Genomic DNA, 24,569 nt, shown 5'->3' on the forward strand with positions numbered 1-24,569 from the left:
TGTTATTCAAGAAATCAAATATTACAGGTTTTGTGAAGTAAACATGGGTATAACACCATGAAGTGACAGAAGGTTTGCCAATAAATAACTGTTATGCTAAAGTGCAGATGTGGAACTGTAGTACAAGATATAATGGAATATGATATTTGTTCTGCACTAAGATCTGAACCTAGAGAAGTACTGTCTAAGGTATTATAGTGTGTTTCTCCCAGGATTGTCTTGTGTTAACCTTTGCATTTCAGTTATATGCATCCTTGAACGTAGGTATGCTGATGCAGGCAAGTATGAAACTGTAATAGCTGTTGACTGCAAGTATACCATCTGCAAATGTATATGGGTCAGGTAGGCAACCCAGCACCCCGATATGGTCTGTACAGATCACACATATTCCCATCCACTAGGGGTGAATTGTGTACACCTGCATTCCAAGTATTAATACACAGTTCACCTACTATCTCTGCCATACATGAATCTCTAGAATGTATGTTCAACTGTCACTGCAGTCTTGTGTGACACTCTACCTATATTACTAGGTCACACTTTGTCACCAGGTGATCTTTAGGTAAATATCACTCAATCAACACACAGCAGTGGTCCATTAGTTCAGTCTGATAAGCAATATATGTGTTGTTCATTTTGCAAAGCACAGAAAGGGGTTTGAATCCAGGGAAAGGTACTAAGATACATTTATAGTAACAGACAAGTAGTACTGACTATTTATAGAAATAGTTATGTATTGTTAACAGATATTCTCCCCACAGGACTTACAGGTAAATAAATGTCTCTAGTAGCTATATGAAGGGTATATCAATGTCTGTGTCCAGATGTAGTAGTGTGTAAACAGCATTTCAAAGCAACGTGGTAAGACTCCAGTAAATAAAATGATATGAAGTACAGTACTATCCCCAATTAATAAGACAAATTAAATAGTGTATTGTTGGTACGGCTGTATGGCTGGTGCGTCTGTGAATATCTGCTGATAGTTTAACCCCCATGCCTGCCAATGATGTTAGGATAAGTGTAAACTCTCTGTACTGTGCACGATACATGTATCTCAAGTGTCACACTGTCATGGATAGTGATCACTGCTGCCAAAAACCTTGGACACAGATATAAACCCAGTTGAAGTATGCCAGTAGCACACTTCCACAACATCAGTGCAGAGTACACCTTGGTAGTCATAGCTGTTCCCCTGACATATAATAGTCCCCTGTAATTATTTACCTGTAGATGTTACAGCTTGGTCAATACCATCTCATCTGGATAGCTTGAAAGGTATGTACATGCTACAAAAGCTATAGGGCACTTGTAAACATAAAATAAGGGCAGGCCTGTAAAGCACTGAGCAGTACTGTTGTGAAAAATATAGCCCATACAGTTGGCAATGGAATATCTTTCTCTCACCCCACCCCTTATCTGCATCACAAATTATTATTCGTATGCGAAAGTATGGTTCCATTTTCAAATAGGTTGTTCTCAAAACCTAGTATTGGGCCTTGTGTTGTATTACTGGTTATATGTTACAATGGTTGCATCCTAACATACCTTGTTGAAATACCAATATTGTTGGCCTTTTGCATTAACTGTTACTTGAATGTTGTTACAATAATGACTATTATTCCATGTATGCCTGTGTTCTGTATGCTATGCATTTCTATTGTTCTGGGCTAATTGGAACACTAATGCATGCTGTTATAACTAATGTTGAAATGTTCTGTTCATGAGTAACCAATACACTTTGACAAACCTGAACACCATAGCATGATTAGGTAGGCCGTTTCCAGTGGATCCAGGTATCCCACCTCATCTGGCCATGGCACCCTAGAGTTGCCCCCCTCTGCTGGTCCTGCACCACCCATGGATGTAACCGCCTCAGGGGATGGTGTCTATCCCCCCGGGCATGGGCATGGAGAGGGAATGGTCACCCAGCAACAGTTTCCAGGCATGGTACACAGGGTTATCCAGCATGATTTGGATGATCGAGGGCAGACTGGTGCACCTGGAGAAGCAGGCCAGCATCCAGCACCAGCAAAGCCACCTTTGGGGATGTATAGGAGCAGTGGTGACTGCCTTTGGGTGGGGAGCTTAGTCCCACTGTTGCCATCTGGGGGCAATTATCCTCTGATTCCCAAACACCCTCCCCATCCAAGGTGTTTACCTCCCCTCATGTGTCATACAAAACCTCTGTCCTCTGTTTTTCTGTCTTGTCTGTCTCAAAGGCAACCTCCCCTACCCAACTTACCTCAACAAATGTACCTACATTCCTTCCCCAACATTCCATAAAAAAAAAAAAAAAAAAAAAAAGGTCACCTGTCCCTTAAATAAAATATCTTTCCATACATAGCTCTCCATTTTGTCCCAACATACACTGCCGTCAATCATCCCAGCAAGTAATCGAGAAAGTTATTTCACCCACACCCCTCCCTGTGGGATGTGTGGCTCCAAATTCCAAACTGTCCACAACATGCACAGCTGTAGCTGTACAATAAATGGAGAGCTATGGTCCTTTCCTACACCCATCCTGCACATCCATACCTGCCTTTCATATTGTTTTCCCCCTTCTTGCCCCCATTTACCATTTTCCTATCACCCCTTTTTCTTTTCTTTTTTTTGGAAATAGTGCAGGTTTTACAGTGACTAAGTGCCAGTTAGCATCACAGTGAGCTGCTCAAACCCATGTAAACCAGCTTAAAACTGCTTAAAACTGCTTTAATCACCTTATCTAATTCTGACATTGTTATGCACATAAATAAAAGAGTCATACCTGCCAAGTCTCGAACCCAGTACCCTCTGAAATGCAGCATTGTGTATTAGCTCACTAGGCCAACTCAGCTCGGAAGAAATGCTGGTGTTTCTTTAAATATATTATGCTTTACACTGATGTCAAATCAGCAAAAATAGTCACCTCTGCCAAGTATTCAATGCAGCACCCTGTCAACTACAGCGTAGTGTATTAGCCCACTAGGCCACTCAGCTGTGAAGAAAAGCTGGTGTTTTTACAAACATATCCTGATTGACAGTGACACACTATTTCTACATATAATGGTATAAATGACAACATACTTAGGCCTGTGATGCAGACACTGAAGCAGTACACAGCCAAATACATGTTAATGGATGTACATGAGGCCTACAATATCAGGTAGAGCTGACAACTGCACAGACTGTTGCAGAACGTTCACATATGTACCACCTACTTATGGCATGGTTGTCATAAAACCTATTCTGTGTGCTGAAGTACTAGCAAGTCAGTGCAGATTGAGATTATAAAATCAGGACAGACAGGTCAGTGTCACACGTCATACGCATCCAAACGCACATGTTCATGCGAATTCTGGGTAACACACTGAATGCATGCACATATGTCTTGCAACTACACTTGCCATAACAATGACTCAGTAGCTCTATCTGTGACATACCTAGCATGTGTGACATCTGGACACCCACAGTCCTGGCCCACAGTCTAGTCTGTTGCATGAAAACTACATGCTTGTCAATACAACATATAATTTACTGAGCCCTGCAATGTCCAGCAGAACTGGTTGTTGCTGTCACAGTCACTGCCACCCACAGTAACATGTCAAAGGCCTGTAGGGTGGGACACGTGTCATAAATATGAATACATGTCCTAAATACCACCTACCACTCTCTGGATGGCACTATTAAATAACATGTGTACCAGAGGCACATGCTTCACCTGGACTGTTATGGGTACCCTCGCCCTGGCTATGTTGTCACAACACAGCTGACACTGCTCCCTCACTCACATATACAGCTTCCTGTCCTCCATTGTGATCAAAATCCCCAATATGACTCCTGGCCAGAATGCAGCAGCTGCAACCCGCTACACATGCAGCAGTATGTTTAGCTACCTGTTACAGACCTAACATACCTCCCAAACACCTAGAGCAGAACACCCATACATAAAGGGTTGGAGGGGGGAAATGGTCAGGTGACAGGGATTTGTGTCAGTCTCCCCCTACAAACATGTACAGCTGATAGAGCAGTGTCAACTGCAGCAGCATGCACATTCAGATAAAAATGACGTATGACACTCACATCTGCTTTTCTCCTTACTGACCCCAACACACATTGTTAAACAATAAACTGCCACAGAATCAGAAAGTCTGTTAACAATGTGCAAAGAAAGCATGGAAAACTGTGGACCTACCATATCAATCCAAACAGTGGACAGTATTTCTACCTACCCTCTGTGATGCTATAGCTCCCACACCTCAATAATGTCCTCTTCACAGGCCAGGAAAAGGGCCAAGGCTTACATGAAGGCCTTAATTATTGCACTGTGTCACCATGCCATCCACTAATGAAAATGCAACCCAGCTGTTCTGGATGCTATTAGCTAGTGTGAGTCACAGATTGGTGCATAGAAAATCACCTGTTCATGAGCATTACCTACAAAAGGCAAGCTGCTACCTATGGTAAACAGGTCTGTGACTTTCTTCATGAAGACAGACTACACTTTCCTAGGAAAACTAGCACTGGATTTCTGCTCACAAAGCACTATACCCGGTAAGTCATAGAATTCCCCACATAATGTAATGCAGATGGGGGGATGCAGTCATGGGAAATAGGAATTCCAACTGTAGGTTTCAACAGCATATCTTGGAATGACATGTTACTGTTAGCTGTCAAGCACCCACAGTCTTCCCTTTTGGCTCTGTCTGCAGTGACATAGATCACAGCTCTGGCCCCTAACTTCCTCCAACAATAGTTAGCTCACATACGACTGCTACTAGATTGTCTGTTCTACAATAGTGACAGTTACTACTGGAGGATACAGTTGACATATCAAATCATGCACTGTCAGTGAGGTCCTCTCAGTGTGTGAATGTCATACCGGCATAATTCAACCATGGCCCAGGTGTCCCTGACTGTTCCCGATGTACTCTGGTTAGGTCACTGTGTATTCCCACCTGTATCGCATTACTTGACAGCTATGACTAGCATACCTGGTGACTGCCTGCAGCAGGACAGAAGGTTATATGCAGCAGTAATGGGGGGACACAGGCTCCGCCTCAGCAGCAGTGTGTACATATTGAGCATACAATGTAAGGGAATGAATGCAGTACCAGATATTAATGTACTATTATTGTGTTCTGAGGGGTCTGCAATGTCACAGACACATTCTCCATAGTCTGGGTACAACCATTACATATTGTCCAACTGGTTTCCAGACATCCACATATTTTTCTGGCAGGGGGTCCACATATATCAGGCAATACACATTTCACAAACATTTGTGTACTGCAGATGCTGGACACCTATGAGAATGAAATCTTACACCACATTTGCACTGCTCTCAGGTATTGTGTAGCACACATGTGGCTGGAGTGTCCACATACACTTATAGTACCAGTCACGTATTTGTCGGATGGTGGCTGTATGACATGGTACTGTAATTTTGCCCATAGGCAACATACCACAGTAGATGGCAGTGATGGGTGTGGACACATAACACACTCTGTCACAGCACACAGGCCATAACTGGCATACATAGGAACATAGGAGGTTACTAGGCTATGGGCCCTGAGCCTCATAAGCCTACCCCAGATGTTAGCCCATGTGTATGAAAGGCAACACCTGATGCCCTATTCCAACAGGGACACAGGTGGTATCCCAAGGGTTCATGTGTTGTTAACCATCCAGTTATACAGGCTGTGCTTGCAAAGGTGTAAATAGCTACCCTGCCTGATGTGCAAAGGGTGTCCATTCCACAGCAGGGTGAGTGTGTGGGACCCACACCTGAGCTGCCAACAAGCCCAGCTGATGTCACATACCAGGTTTAGGGTGTGTGTGTGTGTGTGTGAGTTAATAGAGTGGAGCTTCAGTTGCACTTGTGCAACAGGCCCAACAATGTGGAGTCCGTGATTGCCTTGTATCCCAGGCAGAGGTCACCTCTGAGGAGTATGTATGAAACTGGGTAGAGGGATGGGCTTATACCCTATGTGTGTATGGTAGATGTTTGAGGCCCTGGTATTCCCTGGTGGGGAACCTCTGTGATGTCCCCATCTGCTGCATGTGCTGTGTGAGGTGAATGATGAATGGGTCATTATACTAAATAATGGGCCTTACTGGGGGTAATACAGGGATTATATGATCCCATGTCCCTGGATAGCATACCCTTATGTATGAGGTGGGTCATGTAGAAGGTTTACCTTACAATGGAATCAACATGGTGGTGAAATGTCATATAGCCATGAACCTGTGTGCACAGATCCCTCACTACTGATTGCATGCCTAGGATGTTGTTAGTACTGTGATAATATGTGGGACATCAGTCTCCCCAAATGGGTTGACACTGCATTTTCTGGTATCCAGCATGAGGCCATGTTTCTGGGACCCATCATGTGTTTGCGTGAGACCCTCCTTGGCAGGTGTTCACATCACTAGGGAATCTGGTGACAGCACACAGCATGCAGTCATCTGCAAGCATGGTCTCCCATAGTCCAATGGCTATGCCTTGCACCTCAGAAGTGTACATCACACATAACAGAGGCCCAAACACAGAACACCAGGTGGCACTGCTAGATATGGGTCAACCGCTTGAGGTGGAGTCCCCTATGTGGAATAAGTAGGTCATGTCAATGTGCCAATGTGCTACCTCGCTGGTAACATATGGTGTGATGCATACTTGGGAGCATATATCTGTTATGGAGGAGTGGGTTATACTGTCAAAGTCTTTGCCCAGTTCAAGGTAGGCAGTGTGCATTCTCACCCCCCCCCGCATGGCTTTGGTGACTGTGTCAAAGAGGTCAACTGAGTGTAATAGGCATGATCCCTTCCTTGACAAAGCCTAACTGTGCATGATGGAGTATGTGGAGGTCACCAATGTCCTTGTTAATGAGGTTCACTATAACCTGTGCTATGGCATTGCAGATCAGGCTAGATAGGCTGATGGATGTATAATGTGACAGATTGGTGGATGCCCCATCTAAGTGTAAATGGATGACAGTGGTTGTCCTTCACATCGCTGGGACAAAGGTGATAATCAAGCCTCCTTTGAATATAGTACATTATGGTGTTGCAAGGCCATGCTTGGGGTCATGTAGGATGTATCCTGTGATGTGGCAGGCTCCCATGGCAGCTGTATACCATGACTTTCACATGGCACTAGTGACCTGTTCACTACACATAGGAGAAGGGGCAGGTACTGGGAATGTCCTGATGTACTGATGGGGGAACAAAGGGTAAAGCCTGCACTGACTCTGTCAGGCATCAAGTACGCTAGACCTACAGCACTGGTATAGGTAGTGTCCTTGTTCTCCACAAATGAGCAGTTTCATGTGCTGCCTCTGATGTTGCAGACATATGTGCAGAAGGGGAGATGATTGTCTGTAGTGGATGTCAATAATGTGGGCTCTGTGTTTGCTGTGCAGGTTTCTAGGAGTGATGCCATTTGCTTGTTCATGCTAAGGAGACATTGCTCCAAAATGGGCACCTGCTCCTACTTTGTCTTGGATGGAGGTATGTCATCCCTGTTATAGACACTATTTCTTGCAAATGTCCACCAGACAGGTGTACATGTCTTTGCAGAGGATGATGTAGTCCTGTTGGATATACCTGACTCCATGCAGCTATACAAATGCATGTATTGCACTTGTGTGTATTTGTGGATATTGGTGCCAGTTCCTACAGAGGGGTTGGGGACTGTAAAGCTGTGTATACCACCACACAGGAGGCTGTACTCCACATTGGAGGTGTATGTACGTCTGACCCTAGCTAGATGGGTATTGTGAGAGATGGTGACTGCAAACATGACCGCATGATGGTTGCTTTGCCACAGAGGATGACACTGTAAGGATGCTGCAGTGGTAAGCTGTTTTGTATAATATCAACTCCTACACACCTTCACTTCATGTGAGGGTATCCGCTAGCTGCACTGAGTTGTTTGTAATTCCAGTGTTGATGGCTGTCTGGCCATTTGTGTGCTGGCATAGGTACATCTTCCAATGTATGTTTGGGTCATTCAAGTAACCCAGGATTAGGGTACAGACCCAAATCCTAATACAGTTGATGAGATCCATATAGACAGAATGGGTTTCCTGGTCACATGTGGGACCCAGTAGCTAGCTATGATTTGAATAGGTGTGTTGACAATGGTGAACTTCCCCTGTAGTGTCTCCTGTGCATCTTACTTCCTGTACAGCATGGAAGTGTGTATGTGTCTGATATATAGTGAAACCCCATGTCCCATGGCATTACTGCCCACACTTTGGGTCTGACTGTATGATAGGATGGTTGATCAGGTAAGGCTGGGGTGCTCTCTGCAGCTTTGAACCATGTGTCTGTGACTGCACAGATGTCAGCATTTCACAGGGTTAAGAATGCTTGCACTCAGGGCAGAGTCATGTGTAGACACCTAGCATTTAGCAGCATGGCCTTTAATGTGTACTGGCCTGGTTGTATGTTGGTAGTGATAACCTCATCACTTTTCCTGATGAAGGCACTATGGGATTGACGAGACCTATTGCCACACATGTGAAGGCCAGTTGAGACAGATGGAGGCCATCTCTGGCAAAACATTGTGATCTGTTGACCATATCATCCCAGGCTCTAAGGTACTTGTACCCCTGGAATATCACAAGATAACAAGCTACATGTTAAGGTTAATCATTTCCTGATTGTATTGCGGCATCAGTCTAGGGGTCAGCAGAATGCTGCATAATGCTAGTGACACACCTGCCTGGGAAGCATAATCAGCATGCTCATTCATGTCTCACTGCATATAGTCCAGGGAGGTACATTTCAGGTCAGGCATGTCAACATGGACTGTGACAGACTCATGACAGTACTTGTTGGTGAGAGACAGCAGTGCGTATGTGATATGGCAGATTCTGTCACCTGACACACAAGTCACTGTATCCATCCACATATACAGCCTGGTGAGAGGCACATATTTCTTACAATGGAGTCTCCTATGTGTAATATGATATGTGGTGACATCTTCATGGCTGTGAGACACAGATGTGTGGCTATGTGTCGCATGTGCTGTGTAAGGCTGTGGTCTTCATGTGTGGCTTTGCCTCAGAGGTCTCCTTTGTTTGGGGATATATATGTTGAGGTTGTATGCATATGTCTGTGTGTGTGTGTGTGTGTGTGTGTGTGTGTGTGTGTGTGTGTGTGTGTGTGTGTAGCTGTGGGTGGTGTGTGAGGTGTACTGATTGTTTTGACAACTTGTTCAGGGATAGATATGTGGGCTTGACAAGGAGAGACCAATGACTGTAGGTTCCTAATGTCATTGCATCTCTCACACAGTGTGTTCCTTGGTGGTGTTTGTAGATGGTTTTCAGTCCATGTACATGAGGCAGATGCTACACTGTGTCAGGATGTCCATATCAACTGAATTGGCAGGGAAAACTGTAGGACATTGTCCAGCCACATATTCAGGAATCTGAGGGAGGAAGGCCAGGGAGACCTAAGAGGTGGGCCTACAGCCCAGGTTTGCTACAATAGTAGAAGGCTGAAACCACTGCATGCAATGTAGACAGGCTATGAACTAGCAGTAATAGGTGCAAGAGGAAAATGCATTTGAACACCTTACAGGGCATGCAGCAAGTAGTAGAAAATATCAAGATCAGGAGGGCAATGCATGATGTATTGCCACTATGTTGCTGATAGCCACATACATACTGTGGTGATAGATTTTGGGGTATGATGTGGGAGTTAGCTGTGGATAGTGCTGGCAAATGTGAATGCACAGGGTGTGTACATAATGGTGAGAAATGTATGTGGTCCTGTAATGTGTTCCCCTCTTCATGTCTTTCAGGAGGGATGTACTGCCATAGGAATCCACCTTTCTCAGAAGCAGAGACTGACACCATAATTGATGCCCTGAGACTCCATTATCAGGTGCTGTTGTCAAGGAGTCACCATAACCAGTAAGAATGTGCTATACTGTGGGCAGACCTCATGGCATCAGTTAATCATCTGGACCAGCACGATAGGAGCTATGAGCAGGTCCGACACCGAGCCACTGATATGATACATCATGCATGGAAAAGGGCCACAGCTGTGGCTAGGACTCGTGCTGGTACCAGTGGAGGGCCTTCTACACAACAACCACTCTTGGCCACAGAGAAGTTCCTAGCAAACCTGGATTCAGTCACCAGCTCATAAGAATTGATCACACTATATGTCATGGAGGTGGATGGCCCAGCTTCCACAGCTGAGGAAAGTCCAGTTAAGCCTCCAGGTGACATCACGTTAATACTGTAGCATTCATAGTGACAGCCTCTGCATACCTGTACACATACATCAGGTCAATCTGCATTTGTGCATTTGTTGGGGGGGGGGGTTGTAATGCACACATGTGCACACATATTGTGAATGTTAGCAACATGGGTAGTATCACAGTTTGTACTGTACATGTTGATATATTCACATATTATCCTGTACCAATGCCACATAGGATCATAGGAAGTTACTAGGCTATTGGCCCTGAGACCTTTATAAGCCTAGCCAAGAGTTTAGCCCATGCATAGACAAATCAGAACCCGATGCCCCTGTCCAGCAGGGACATGGGTGGAATCCCAGGGATGTATTTTCTATTTCCCATCCAGTTATCCAGGTTGCGCTCAAAAAGGGGTAAAGAGGTACTCTGCTTGACGTGGAAAAGGAGTCAATTCCATAGTTGGGGGAGTCTCTGGGACATAAATCTGTCCCGCCAACAAGTCCTATTGATGTCACAGACCAGGTTGAGGCCATGTGTGTAAGTTACTTGAGTGGAGCTTGATTTGCGGATATGCAGCAGTCCCATCAAGGCGGGGTTCGAGATTGCCTTACATGCCAGACAGAGGTCACCTCTGAGGAGTCTGTATGAAACAGAGTAGAGGGATAGGGTTTTTAGTCTATCTATGTATAGTAGATTTTTGACGCCCTCTATTCTCTTGGTGAGGAACATCTGTGGTCTCTCCAGCTGCTGCATGTGCTTTGCGAGGTTAATGTCGAATGGGGCATTGTATTCAATAATGGGCCTAATAAGGGAAGACTACAGGGATGTTATGACCTCCTTGTCCCTGGATGAGACACCCTTACTTATGAGGTGGGCCATGTAGAAAGCTTTCAGTACAATGGAAGCAACATGCTAGTCCAAAGTCAGTTTGCTATCAATCTGGGTGCCCAAATCCCTCATGACTGACTGCATACTTAGGACATGGTTATTAATTTGATAATTTTTGGGGACGTCACTCTCCCCAAAGGGGATAATGATGATTTTTTTTGTATTCAGCTTGAGGCCTTGTTTCTGGCACCAGTGCACCAGTCATTTGTCTGGGTGAGACCCTCTTGGAGGATGATCATGTCACTAGGGGAATTGATGACAACTCCCTTGTGTCTGCTGATGATACCTCTCCCCTACAAATCCATAGATACCTCTGGTCTTGCCGAGGTCCACCATCCTGTTTCCAGTGAGTGTGGCTCTGTTTTGTTATGGCTCATCTATACCCTAGGCATGTTAACAGCTGCCAGTTTGCCGTGGACACAACTGTTAAGCTTAGTCATATTGCAGTACATGCATGTTCACTTGTGGAGGGTTGCACTGCAGTGCATTACATCGGTAATCACAGTAGGATATTTGCTGGAGATGTAACATATTAGTATGCATTTTTGTGAAGGTGTAGGCAATCTGCTATAAAGGGGTGCATTTTGGAAATGGGTGCACTGTGTTGTAGGTGAAGATCCATCACTACACTGACATGTCACTTGTCCTACAGATATATAGTACAAGGAACATTAACTGGACATACCTGCACTGCATGTTGTTAAGGGCCTGTCTTGTGTGTGTGTCTGTTTTGATCTGCTTGTGTGTTGTGCATGGCATCAGCCATAAGGTGTGGTTTGTATAATGCATTTGTGGCACCTCACCTGTATATGTGTGTGTGTGTGTGTGTGTGTGTGTGTGTGTGTGTGTGTGTGTGTGTGTGTGTGTGTGTGTGTGTGTGTGTGTGTGCAGATCAGCAGGCATTATAGTGCAGGAATTAATGTAGTCATGTTGTCTTCCCATCACAGGTGGTCATGGGGGTTGGAGTGTATCACCCTCACAGCCTGATGTCATTGATTCATTGGACTCTGATGATGATGGTGGCCATAGTGAGACACAGGTAGGGTTGCTGGGGGCTGAATCTGTCCCATTGGTTGACATCCCACTTCCTCCCAAATGTCCTGCACACAGTCATTATGCCCACACATACCCAGTCACCAGCAGCTACAGATATTGGAGAGTCAGAGGGTGGTGGCATTGAATAGGAGAATGTGGTGACTATGGCATCTGTGACTGCAGGCACTAGCCATAGCCCAAGAGTTGGCGAGGTCCCACACAGCCAGATTGACAGGGGTGCTTGAAGGAGGACTGCTGCCCATCCAGCACCTGTCAGGGGTATCACAGAATGTGTCACCCAATGCATGTTCAGTCTGTCAGGGAGGCACAGGCATGTTGTGAATGGAACACCAGATGGATGCTCAGGGTCATGGATGCCACACTGCAAGCCATGCATGGCTCCATCCACAGAATTGGTGATGCCTTACATTATTTTGCGGATGTAGTGGATAGACGGTGGAGTGAGACATTGTCAATCCTTAACTGTGCAATGTCTGTGCTAGAAAATGTAGTGGGAGTAGGGCATCGGACACATGGACATAGGTAAGCAACAACATCAGCTGAGAGCCCATGTGGCCATGCACAGTCACACTCCCATAGTGGCAGTACCACCAGCACTACTGTAGAGAGTGTGATGTCCACAGCACAATGTGGCAGGCCATGGGCACATGGTCCTGGGCAGTCCCACGAGAGACACAGACCCAGCAGACACTGGTCACCATAAGCAAATAGTACCACATCTGGCCCTGGGCATGGTAGTGCCAGTGCCACTCCTAGCAGAACTAGCTCTCATGTATGTGGCCGGAGATGGTGAACTGTACATTCTGCCATGTACAGTCCACAGCTGTCCAACATACCCTCGTGCATGGCTGGCACATGGCTTGACTGTGTACATGCACACACTCACACATCACTGTAACATGCAGGTCACCACCAGACACACAGAGCTCATCTCTATGGCCCAGCTGACCAGCACCCCTCCAGAAACACACACACACACACACACACACACACACACACACACACACACACACACACACACACACACAATGTTAACTGTGTGTCACAGCCTAGGCCTTTGGCAACCCCACATCACACCCTGTGCATGTGATGATACCTGTGCCACATCCCTGTCATCCATACCACTGATACAGAGACATGCTAATATGTGTCTGATGCACAGGGTGAATATAGTACACTTAATGAGAGCTTGTACTGCAGTAGTGTTTATGCCCTGTAAGGGGCTGTCTGCTGGCAATTGTCACGCGTACACATCAAAGTGTATGTACGTTTTTGCTATTTTGCTGTATTGCTGTTAGCATTGCTGACTGCCTGCTGTCTCCCAGACCTTATTCTGTTCCTGTTCCAGGTATCTGTGTGTCTACACCATGGAGACCTGCTGCCAATACAGCAGTTCAGGATGGCATAGTGGCAATGCAGAAATGTGACATCAACAAGTTATGGCTGCATATGTGCATGGTTACTTAGGTGCATATGTGTAGAACAGTGTGTGAAGGACAATGAGGTGAACAGTGTAATCTTACATGCATACCCATTGACACAGAATGCTACTCTTGATATATGTCACCTGGGATTTTCATAGGATCACAGGTTCATAGGATCATAGAATGTTATTTGGGTAATGGCCCTGGGTTCCTTACAAGTCTAGCCATTACTTTATCCGTGACAGAATCATCGATCAGCACCTGTTGCATCTGACATTGAGGGACACAGGTGTGACCCCCTGGGATGGATTTGTCATTTCCCATCCACTCATCATGGCTGCACTTGGTGAGGGTCTGCATAGTACTCTGACATGTCTGCAAAGTGCATTCCTGAGAAAGGGCAGCCTCTGGAGACAAACCTGTCTATCCAGCAGGTTTTGTTGATGTCACGTATCAGATTCAGGCCTGTCATGCTGATAATGCAGAAAGAGTTAGACTCACATATATGGGCCAGCTATTGAAGGGCTGGGCACAACATTGCCATGTAGGTGAGCCACAGCCCACCTGTGGGCAACCTGTCCAATACCGAGTGGGGCAGTACTGATTTGAGGCTGTCTACATGGAACAGGTGTTGGAGGTCATAGATTACCTTTGTAGGTATTACTATGGCCTTTCCAGTTCCTGCAGATGTCTGGATAGGTACATACCAAATGGGCCATGGTACTAAATTATTGTTGTACTGACTGAGGACTATACAGCGGTAATGTCCATCTTTTTTCTGAATGCACTCCCTTCACCTATGTGGTGAGCCATGTACAAGGCTTTTTCTGACCACTGCCGCTACTTGATGGCTGAAAGCAACAGTTGTATCAACCTGAGTATCCAGGTCTCTCAACACAAGTTGTGTGTTTATGGAGTTGCTATTGATGTGGGAAATAGTGATGCCATGTCCTTGCCATATGGTATGATGGTACGGTTTTCTGCATTCGGCTTGAGGCCTGGACCTTGCCACCATTCCATACTTAATGCAAGACCCTGTTCCAGTGTGTTAACATCAGTTGGTGGGTCAATGGCAGACAGCCCACAACTTACAGTCACCACAGCCTTAGGCAATACCTCCAAATATGGGTGGTGGAAGTTAGCAATCATGCCTAGATACATGTGGATCATTGGGGGCAGCAGTTACTCACAGGGCCTCCACATGTCTACATATTGCACAGACAGGCAACACAGAATAGGGTTGCCACCTTATGAAATGTGCCATGTGGGACACTTCTTGGTGCATTGTGAGATGTGGCATGAAAAAACATACCCACGGCAAGTGCAATGGACAGGACTCCTCTTGAACTTCCAATATGACAGCTTATTTTTCTCACATTCCCATAGCTTATGCTATTTCCCATAACATTAAGGTGTTTCTGGTGTACAATAACTGCTTTATGCATCTATTGCACAACTTTAGGAAATGTCTGCTGTCCTACACTCTTGTGACCTCTGTATTGTCTGCGTTGTTTTTACAGGTCACTGGCCAAACATGGACTGCAACCTGCAGGGTGGGACAGGTGGTGACCATACTTCTCATCTGTACAGATTTCTGCAGAATGTCCTGATGTTTGCCACATATATTTCTTCTTTTTTTCATAACATTGTGGTTTTCTGGCAAATTAGTGGCAAATCATTAAAGACTGAAGTTAGACAATAATGACAGATATTTTATTTTCAGACTTCATACCCTTCAGAAAATTCATGCTAATGCACAACCTGTTATGGTATCAACTTCCTATGTTTGTAAGAGCAATATTTAAAAATTGCTCCTATTATGTGGCCTTTGTCCCACTTTTCTGTGTGGCTTTATCCACATGTTTTTGCTCTAAAGGCTTGAGAGGTATGAAGGTGGTCCTAACACAGCCACACTGCTGTAAGGGCATTGCATCCACACATGTATGCACTCACAAAGTTCCCTGTTTTGGGAATAAAACCACTACCATTCTAGTTATATACACTATATATATATATATATATATATATATATATATATATATATATATATATATATATATATATATATAGTGTGTGTGTGTGTGTGTGTGTGTGTGTGTGTGTGTGTGCATGCGCCACAGAGTTTATGTGCCTGGAGAGTATTTAATGGTTCAGCTAAGGTACATGGCATCATCAGGCCCTGTAAAGTAATACAATGAGGGGATTAACAGAGTGGAACATGCCCTCAAAATGGTATAATCATCACACACACAAGGCAGCCACACTGCTACAGGGGATATGCCTCATACACACACTCACAATATTGCCAGTTTTGAGATTAGAACCCCTATCTATCTAGTTGTATGCACTATAGTGCTATGTACTTATCGCATGCACTACAGAGCTTACATGCATAGAGAGTGACTAACGGTGCATCTAAGGTGAATGACACCAGCAGGCCCTGTAAAGTAGGCCAATGGGGGGGTTAATATGGTGGAACAGGCCTTAAAATGTATTGGCATTGCACACACATAGTCAAGACATACACACTGCTGAAGGGGATATAGTTACAGACATGCATTGAGTCACCATTGTTCGGATTAGAACCCTAACTATCTAGCTGTACACACTACAGTGCTATGCATTTATCATATGAGCCACAGACCTTATATGTTCCGAAAGTAGCTAACGGTGCATCTAAGGTTGATGACATTAGCAGGCCCTGTAAAGTAGGCCAATGGAGGGGTTCACAGGTAGGCACAGGCTTTAAACTGCATTGGTATTGCACATACATAGGCAGGAACTACAGACAGCTGCAAGGGAATATACTTACACACACACTGCGTTGCCATTCCTGGGATTAGACCCACTACCTATCTAGCTGTATACACTATAATGCTATGCAGTTATTGCATGTGCTACATAGCTTATGCATTTAGATAGTGCCTGCCACTGCTGTTGGGGTGGATGACATCAGTAACTGCTGGCAGGGAGGTCTCTGTTGCAGAGAACACCAGTTACAGGGCCATAAAATGAGTGACCATTGCAGAGACATAGGCCTGTTGGGAGTGTGTTTTCTGCTGTATGTGAAATATATACACAGACACACACAGTGGCTGATGGGAGATTAGAACCCCTACCTACCTATTATTGCACACTACTGTTCACCATAGTATTTGCACACACCACTGGTTACAATTGGTGTACGAGTGGCTGCAGCACTACATCATACTATGCCTTTCTGGATCTCTCTCTCCCTCTCTCTCTCTCTCTCTCTCTCTCTCTGTATCTCTATCCCCCATCTGCCTCTCTATATATGATATATGATATATATATATATATATATATATATATATATATATATATATATATATATATATATATATATATATATATATATATATATATATATATATATATATATATATATATATATATATAGATGTGTGTGTGTGCGTCTATATTAAACTCAACAGATGCAGATATATCTTATATGTGCCACGTACAAGCATAATTATGTCTGATGGGGATTGGGAGAGACAGTTGAGGTATACATAGCTCTCAGTATGTGCAGAGATATATGGACATCACAGCTCTATAATCAGATGTGGGTTTAGACACGGGGTGAAATTAAGTGTACGAGCATGCCCGGTATGACCATCATTAATTACAATGGGACTCCAGGCCAGAAATACCTGTACTCCATTCCAGGATTTTTTGTGCTACAGCCAGTTGTCTGCTCTACCTGGTGGAACAGTACAGCACCTCCCTGATATACTTACTGGCTGTGTGCTGTCTGTAATATCTGACCCATATGTAGGGTGTGTACAGTGTGTATTGGACTGAACAGAGTTTTGCATAATATGTCTGGTGCATTTTACATAGCACTGTGATTTCTTGGTGTGTCACTGGCAGATCATTATATAGTGATGGGAGGAAAAGCTGGAAGACATTTGGATTACTGACACCATACACTGCAGGCAACCTATGCTGCTACACAAACTGTTGTATTCTGCACTATCTACATTAGTCTGGCCAGTAGTTCCTTCTTTCCCTTATATGTGGGTCTTTGTCCTGGCCTGCTCCATTTCATGGCTTTGTCCGCAGGTGCTGCTCTATGTAGTTGTAGGTATGCTGTGACTGGGTTAAGAGATGTAACACCACACAGGGTTACAGACTTCACACCTCTAACTGTACCTGTTTTGCAGGTTGTCCAGCATTGTGCCCCAAATGTCTGCTCTGGTCCTCAGACATTTTGTCTTGTACTGTTATTATAAGGCTACATGTTGCTCAAATGTCTCATACTCTTACAGCCATTAATGTGGACAGGGCCATATATAAAAGTGGGACATAGGCCCAAACATTGGGACAGGATTTTAATATTGCTCTTACAAACCTTGACAGTTGTTGGAATGGTTTTGTATTAGCATGCATTTTCCAATGGGTATGAAGTCTGCATTTCACCTGTCTGTTATTAGTCTGTCACAGCAAGCTTTAGTCATTTGCCAATAGTTTGCCTGAAAACTACAAATGATATGACAAACAGAACAGATATATCAGCCATAAATGTGTACATTCTGTTAAACTCTTTACATTTGTGGGGTATGGATGGTGCCCATTGACTTGAAGTAAGTACTGAAACAGTTATATGACACCCTTTATATCCTGCTGCTACACTGACTTGTTACAACCTGCTGTTCTACTAGCTACCAACTAGGTTATTGAGGGCTGTGTACTGTCCATATCCATGGCCCCCTGTCCCTCCATTGTGTCTGTCTTTGTCCAGCTTTCTTTCAGTAGGAAATACTGACATACGGACAGTCTGTAGAACTCCAACCATAGGTGTAGCTCACATGCAAAACAGTAGGTGCAGCCAGTCTCGAACCATGTACCCCATCAACCCTGGTAATGTATTTACCCACTAAGCCACAACTACCAGCAGACAGTGCAATTTATTTCTTGACACTATTAACCACAGACAAACATAGCACTTTGACCCCTGCATATGGGGGAAATTGTACATGTCATCAGGTTGATTGGGACAGTCCAGGGATTGTGTGGTCAGCTGCTATTACCTTGCAAACATACTGCAACTCCAATTGTATGGGAACATGGGTGTGTTGGGGGTAGGGGACTGTAGCACTGGCAGTCAAGCATCTGTCCTGTGACCCCACTGTATGTCATTCCCTCACACAGTGCATTGGGTTTTGCTAACTTGGGGCGTACAGCATATTAATGGTCAGCCAGTATTGGACAGAGAGTTCCTGTTGTCCTTCACAGCTGTTAGTTGTCTGCAGCTATATGTTATCCCACTCTATTCCCTTGCGTACATGCAGCAGGTCCGTACATATGCTACCACAGTCTACTACCCCATTCATTTCTTGTAAAGAAGAGTGACTTACCTTGTGCCATCAGTAGTTGAGATAACAGTGCTTCAGGGCTGTCTCTGATGCATGCCATACACAGCCAATACATGGTAAGGTACAGGTTGTGTGGTATGGCTGGTATCCTTTGTACTATGTATGTGAGTCAGATTGAGGTGTCAGTCCCTAGGTGCCTAGGTTGTCAGTGCATGTGCTATGCATTGCCTCTTTCCCAAGGCCATGGCATACAGGGCACACCTACGTCTGCCTACAGGGATAGGCTTAGAGGGTTCCTCCTCTGAATCCCCCTGTGGCTGTGGGGACCTCGGCACTAGTGGTAGGCTGTGTCCCTTCCCTGTGATGTTCCTGCTGCAGCTGTTTCCGCAGGATCATATTGTGTAGCATGGAACTTACTGTGAACATGTGGGCACATGTGGCTGGAGAGTACTGCAGGACTCCACTAGATATATCAAGGGAGTGGAACCGTGACTTGAGCAGCCCAAACACATACTCTATGATGTTCCTAGTTTGTGCATCTGCCTCATTATGGTGTTCTTCAGTAGGTGTGTGTGTGCATTTCTGCTGGGTGTCATCATCCATGGTTCTAGTGCATAGCCACCATCCCCCCAGTAGATGGTCATCTGTGATGTCCCCCCCTGGGAAACATCTGTACAGCTGTGGGAGTCATGATAGCTGCTAGGGCTGCCAGCACACGCATTCATGATAATGCCTTGGGCATTGCACATGACCTGGCAGTTGATGGAGTGATTCCCCTTGCAGTTGATGTAGACCCTACCCTCTTCATCTGGTGGTGCTTTAATGTGCACATGAGTGCAGTCTATGGCACCCAGTACCTAAGGGTAGCGTGCTACATGGTGGAAGAGATGCATATTGCTGACCATCTCCTAAGGGGTTTGGGGTAAATAAATGTGCTCACTAGAATGTGCTTGTATGGCATCCAGGAACTGGTGGAGTACCATGGATGTAGATGCCTGTGAGATCCCCATTATATCATCAGTTGGTCTTTGAGAAGTACCTGTAGCTAATATTCTAAGGGCTATACATACCTTTGTTTCCACTGGGATGGGTTCCCCTATGTTGGCTCTGGATCTGAGTTGAGGGTGGCAGAGCTCGGTGAGTTCTTGTAGTATGTCCCTGTCCACCCTGTAGTGCTGTACAATCTCCAGCTCATGTAGTCCCTGGAAGGTCACCCTGGGCCTTAACATTCTTCTCCTTCTCAGTCTGACCTATTGTCAGCATCATCATCTTCACTGATGTCAGCCTCAAGCACTTACAGATGTAGCAGAGCAGCAGCAGTCCCTAGCATTTGGTCAGTTAAAATTCCCAAGTGTGAACTCCAATGGTGCAGAGTATATGGGAAAATCAGATTGTAGGGTGTATGCATACATTATAGTGGTGAGCTTCAGTTGCAGCCTGTGTGATTGGTTCATTATTCTGCATTCCACCTGATAGGTATAGCATTGGAGATTTGAATGGGCCAGTGCCTGTTGAACAGACCTTATCAGTTATTTCTAACTGATTGGCTTTCCCAAGGTAATTTTTTTACTTTTTTTCGTATTTCTTTTACTGCTAAGTAGTGTGGCGTGCCGCACAAACCCGTAGAGCTAGTGTAAACAATGCTCAGCAGTTTTGACCCTCCCACAACCAGGACTACACTCTTTTCTTAAACTAACTAAAACATGCTCAGCAGCATCAGACACACCCCCTGCTTAGCTGAGTGCAAACAGGTGCCGCTGAGCTCCAATCTGCTTTAACATACTGCGACACCCCCCCTTTTGATGTCAGCTACCTGTTCTACTACTACCTACATGGTTCTAGCCTGACCATGGGTTGTATCTGCGGACACTGTAGCCCTTTTTGCCATTCAGTAACCCCAGCTCATTAACATATAGCTAATAGAGTATAAGCTGCGTACTGCACTGCAGCAGGGCCTGCCTCCATAGTAACCACTGACACATGCCATTGTAATAGTCTGCATCCAGGGCACTATAATGCATCATATTGCCAAATGTGTACTTTGGAATTTTTACACTTTTTCTTTTTCATAATGGCATGTTTGCATGGTATGCAGCACCGTGCAAACATAATATATGTATTAAAAATATTATTGATTTTTAATGATTTGCATTGCTTTCTGGACTCACTGGCCATAGTTTTGGCCATTTGCATGCCTACGGTACCATATCTACCCTTTTTCCTAGCCTTTTACAGCCACTGTGTGATTCTTTCAGTCTGGTACACATTTTGTATCTGCTTACATTTCTTGCACCATCATGGCCCCCTACACGGGTGCCTTTCTGCTTACTGGATCACAAATCAACCTCATTTGCATGCTTTTCACAGTCTTATGAGGTGATATGCATTCCACGGACACCTCTCTGTATACACACTTGTGCACACTCCTCAGTCCTTTTTCCTTGATCACTAGGTAGCCATGTTCCATGTTTGGGCCGCAACACTATTCCTACATGGAGAATCACTCCACGTAGGCTTTAATGAATTCCACCCTATCTATATCTACCTAAACGAAGTTAAGATAAATTCAGCAATCTAGGAATATAGCATATATATTCATATCTTTCTATCCACAACTGGATATTTAAGCACTGTACCTGCATAAGTAACATAGTAACTCTTGATGAAAGGCTCATACCAGCTTGTTTATCTCAGTGACATAAATAATTGTGATGTTTATGTAAAAAAAAAAAAAAAAAAAAGGAAGCATTTTCTTTGCCACTAACCACTAACAAAAAACAGAAAGACACTTGAACACATACAAGTTGTAATGCATTTTAATGGATCACCATAGCCTTTGCAAATACTCAAACTTTCAACAAAGTATGAGCCTTTCATAGAGAGTCATTAAGTTACTTATGTAGATACACTGCGTAGATATCCACTTGTGGATAGAATGACTGCCATATAATTTATTTCTAATTGCATAAATAAAGAAACTTATCTTATCATATTCTCTTGATTAGTCCATGCCTTTTTCAACACTGTGAACTAGACATTAATGCTAATTCATATTTTCTGTTAACCAAAACATGTTTCTCAAAGTTTGCTTGTTTAGCTAGACTACCAAATTACAAATTATAACTTTTTGTTTTCATTCTCTGGATTTAACTAATCTCCTTACATATCTCTTATATTGCAATTTGTCTAATTAAATGTCATAGCAGTCTCTCTGAGCATTATCTTCTCTACTAAATAAACACCGCCTCTAATGGAACATGCTGGACTATGATTTCCATAGCAGGGCTTGACCTGGTCTTCTACACTTTCAGGTTTACAGAGTCTCTCTCGCTCTATCTCTCTGTTCTCACACACACACACACACACACACACACACACACACACACACACACACACACACACACACACACATGATCTGTCTGTGAAGTGCACTCATATGAATCATTCAAGCTACATATTTTTTCCACATTAGCATGTTTAAAGTTTAATTTTTAGTCAATTGGAAGTAAATGAAGCACTTCCCTTTCTAGGCACAAGTGAATGCTTAATCACTATATTTGACAAAGGGCTCATACCTGCTAGAGCACTTGATTAATTGCAAAATCAAGATTGGTGCAATAAAATGTAATTTCTTTGTTCAAGTGTCTTTATGTTTTGATGCTTATTTAAGATAATTTTTAATTTAGGTCAGAATGTAGAACTAATATATTTTTGTTCTAATTGCAATGGCATATGATCTCTTTGTTATATACATCTTTACTTAATTAAATGACCTCTTAAAATGACAGAGAGAGGATAGACCTCTACAACTTTCTTTTAATTTTTTTTTTCATCTTGATATTAGAGTATAAAGTAGGTGGCATTGATATATGTACACAAGATGGCATTGTGGTTGGTATTTTATAATATTAGGCAACTTGATATTTTAAAATTGCCTGATCTTAAGGATTCTTCAAAGGACTGGAATGATTTCCAAAATGATGATAACAAATTGCATTCAAAAACACATGGTCCCAGTTAACCTAAGCCTATGTGTAATATTGCCAGCATTTATCCATTTTAATAAATTTTTTAAACATTCTCCTGTGTATAAAAAGCTAGGAGCAGATATGCCTCTGCACAGATTTCCCAAAAGGGAGATGCCATTGTTTTTGTGACTGATTTAAAGATGAAACATTTGTCTTTTTTGAACAAGAATTTCAATATACAGGGTTAAAATCATTAATGGTCAGTATAATGTGGTAGACTTTCATCTGACAGGTCTTGGGAGGTCAAAAATGTAGTCAACATGTATAGGTAATAGAAATGCCTGTGATACTCCTATGATAAGACCAAGTATAATGCTAGTGGATATGATTGGTTGTATCCTTGTATCCACTGTGATGCAGATTTTGGAGGCAACTGGTATATGTGCAATGGAAAATTAAGTAAAAGATAAATAACTGAATTGTGCAAAAGAAATGTATAGCCCTGTGTAAAACAAGTGCATATTACATTGTCACACACAATACGATAGATGCAGGGAGTGGTGACACAAGTTGGCACAGTATCATATATAACATGCCTAACAATAACAAAATTAATAAGTAATTGACAAATAATCACTGCTATAATAGTGCACGTGAAAAATATAAAAGTCTCAGCATAGTCATGGTGCCTCACAACAGTTGTTATAACCATGGTATACCTGGAATGTCTGCCACAGTAAAGAACAGTGGCACATGCACAAATACATTATGAAATGGCAGTCAGACAGGGAGAGTGAGCAGCTATGCAAAGTTACTCACCTGCCTATGAGGCTAAACTAAACTACAGAGGAAAAATACAGCCTAATTGCAATTCTACATGCAGGGCCAGTACATTTGGAATAAGGTTGGCAATGCCAGGAATAGCTAGCAGAACACGTCAGTAGCATAGTTACAAAAGCATTAAAAACATATATTAGTCTACATGCAATCAACAAATAAGCAATGCCTAGATTCTAAACAGATAAACAAAAGTGGTAAGTGTTTTGATAAGCAGTTGAAACTGAGGTTTACAAAGTCTTATAGCTAGCACCATGGAGAGTGTGTGTGTGTGTGCGTGTGTGTGTGTGGGGGGGGGGGTAAAGCCCTAACTATGACCCAGGTGGTCAGGTATCCATTAATGGCTTAGGCACCTGTAACACTGGTAGGATAAGATTGTTGTGACCTTCCAAGTGGGAGTGTGTGTGCGTCTGGATGCTCCTCAGGAGTAATCCCTGGTGGAGGCCAGGAAGACAGACCGGGATGTTGTCCAAAGTGGGGTAGAGTGGAAGATACTGGCTTAGTCACCATGGAGGTGAGAAGATATACGAGCACATCCACATTGCACTCCTGTCCATCTGTTGTCAGTAGGTATGTGCATGGAGAAGGGGAAAAGATTAGGGCATAAAACAAAAAAACCTTCTTGCAAGCTACTTGAGACAAACCTGGGAAACCTTGATAATGTAGATGAGCCTATCTCTAATCTAAGAAAGTCTGACAGAAGCCAGTGGAGGTAGGTAACCCAGCAATCAAGGAGAGGCACTAGGGATCACTGATGGTTTGATGTGAGACAGAACAAATATTTACATGAATTTAGGACAATATAATGCTTGGAAAGCCTGACCTGCATTTCCTTGCAGGCAAGTCAGTTCCTTCTGTGCTGCAA

Source organism: Protopterus annectens, chromosome 4.part0, assembly GCF_019279795.1.
Source record: "Protopterus annectens isolate FY-2018-M chromosome 4.part0, PAN1.0, whole genome shotgun sequence".
Lineage (NCBI taxonomy): Eukaryota > Metazoa > Chordata > Ceratodontiformes > Protopteridae > Protopterus > Protopterus annectens.